This window comes from Penaeus monodon, chromosome 26 (assembly GCF_015228065.2).
Source record: "Penaeus monodon isolate SGIC_2016 chromosome 26, NSTDA_Pmon_1, whole genome shotgun sequence".
NCBI lineage: Eukaryota > Metazoa > Arthropoda > Malacostraca > Decapoda > Penaeidae > Penaeus > Penaeus monodon.
The window spans coordinates 32457081-32459580 of record NC_051411.1 but is presented as its reverse complement, the minus strand read 5'-3'; the positions used below and the strand labels follow the sequence as shown (position 1 = coordinate 32459580).

Below are 2500 nucleotides of genomic sequence, written 5' to 3'. Positions count from 1 at the left end.
TACAAGAAAAGACCATGCAAAATTTATTGAGGCAAGGGCTGAGGTCAAGGCAGGGGTACATTGGGCCTAGGTCGCCAGCTCCTAAGTGGGAACGAAGTCATTATATCAATAGATAAATAAATAAAAAAATTATTGGCATTATTTCTCCCCAAATCACGTACTGTTCATACAACAAAAAATGATGATCACTATATTAATGAGTCTCTCACACAATATGAATGCTTATGCAGCATTGAAATGCTGCCTCACTTATTAAAACAATGACAAACCGATCAGACTATCAAATATATGAAATTTTCTTAGTTGTGATGCTATGAAAGTCCTTTTTTTATTTATATGTAATATATTAAAGAAATATATACTACTTAGTGTTCTTATTCATGTAGGTTTTCAGTGGGGAATAAAACTACTGTTCAATATTTCTGTTTTTTCAATAAATATTTGTCTTAAAAAAAATCTGTATATACCATAAACTGAAAATACAAGCTTTGCTGTACATACACTCATAATGTTGCATATTTAAAAAGAAATTTCCTTGTACAAGCCTGACATCATTACTATTACAGAATGATGCAACACAAAGAATACTTTGAATCCTATAACCCTCCATTGGTATGGCTGTCTTACACTTTAGATACTCAAGTATTTTGTATGTTTTTTTTTTTTTTTTTTTTTTTTTTTTTTTTTTTTTTTTTTCCATAAAAAACTAAATTTGTGCCTTCCTCAAATTTTGAACTTGGCTGATGTACTGGTATGCTTCTTCTCTGCTGACAAGCTTAGAAGAGTAAATTTTTAGACATTTATGAAGTTCTGCATACCCTACTGAACTACTCACATACTGTATTTAAATACATTAAATACATTTAAATAAACTTTTTAAACATAGAGAGCACTTCATACAAAAGCTACTGTTTTCTGGCTGACCATGAAAACTGTATTTTGAAGTGTTCCTTTTCATTCACAATACTGTTATTGCCTCCTGGCAAAGATATTAAATAAATTATTCTGTACAATATTTACATAAGAATATGAAATCTTGTGTAGTAAATGCACAAAAAGTTTGCAAAATGTTTATTTCAAAATATTGATCTGCATGAAGTTAACTGCATATAAATATCACTCCTAGTTCTTTATGAAAAATCTATATATTCCTTGTCCAAAGGAAACATTCAAACATTATTCGCAAAAGAAAACATACAAAACTGTGTCAGATGAAAAACAAGGCCAAATCAATGAAGAGTTAAAAGATTCAACATAATTATTATACAAATGAAATATGTACGCAATTACGAATTCAACACATATTACATAATATATATAATAGTGAATTCACTGCCAGTACTTCTTTGAATCATATCAATTTTGCTTTCAATATGCACATTGAAATTAACTTTAATTAAAGCTCTCTTCTTGTATTAAAAGTAATTAAACATTTAACACTTTAAAATGTGTTACTCAAATTTATCATTTATATTACAAAAAACTATCTACAAACTGATTATTTAAAACTGTCTCAGTGGTTTCATTCTTCCTGAGTCAATACTGTCTCTTTAAGAGATATCAAGTACCTTAAAATATGCAAGGCTTTATAGTCCTATTCACTGTTGTACACTTACACACTGCACTTTGTTGATCATGAACAATGGTATTATCTCAACTTGTTTCAAGTAGATTCAAAATATCACATATAAACGAAAATATTGTTTTATGTTTATTGGTAAAATTCTCACTATATGGAGATTTTTAAAGACACATGGTCTTATCACTGGACATCACATTTCAGTTGTCAACAGATCACTGACATCTATGGAACCTACAAAATTGAAGGTTTAGTTCTATACAACAAAAAGTATGTATTGTTTTCATACTATTTTTTCAGAGATTTCAATAACATCTTCAGATATGCCTCCATGATGAAATTAATAACAAACAAAATGCCTTTTTTATAAATAAACCTTTGTTAATTGCAATCAGCAAACTGCACCACATATAGATATGCCAACTTGAATCATAAATCCACCAATTTTACAAATCCTTAGGCAAAATCTCTCTTCTTGCTTGGGATATGAAGCACATTATTTTTTACTTCTTAATCCTAAATTCTGCATAATTGATGCAAGATTTTGCATTAAAAGAACTTCAGTGTTTTTATGCACTGTTTTGCAGTCATACACAATTTCACAACAAAATTATTAAAGACTTCTTTTTCCATTCTCACATATGGGACAAAAAATGTTCATCACCTCCATTTTTCAATACTTTGTCCCAATATTGTATTTTTCTGTCAGCTAGAGCTATCTTTCTGTCAATAAGATGGGTTTCTCTTTGTACATTTTTTAATTGTTCATGAAGTATTCTCAATTGTAATCTACCTTTTTCTTCCTCTAGTTTGGCTGTGACTAGTTGTTTATGGGTAATGTCTGTTGGTCAGTAACATGTCTAGTTTCTTTTTTGTGAGTTGAACAGATGCTGGCCATTTGAGCTCAGGAATTCCGAGGCT

At 29.6% G+C, this 2500-nt stretch overlaps 1 protein-coding gene across 1 annotated transcript in view; it reads left to right on the top strand.

Annotated features, from left to right (window-relative positions):
* Positions 1-132, top strand: part of LOC119590082 (probable peptide chain release factor C12orf65, mitochondrial) — a 1564-nt gene extending 1432 nt beyond the window's left edge. Inside the window, exon 2 of the mRNA XM_037938840.1 lies at positions 1-132. This exon is cut by the window's left edge and continues 758 nt beyond it. The gene's annotated coding sequence lies outside the window, so the exon portion shown is untranslated.
* Positions 133-2500: the final 2368 nt, after the last annotated feature.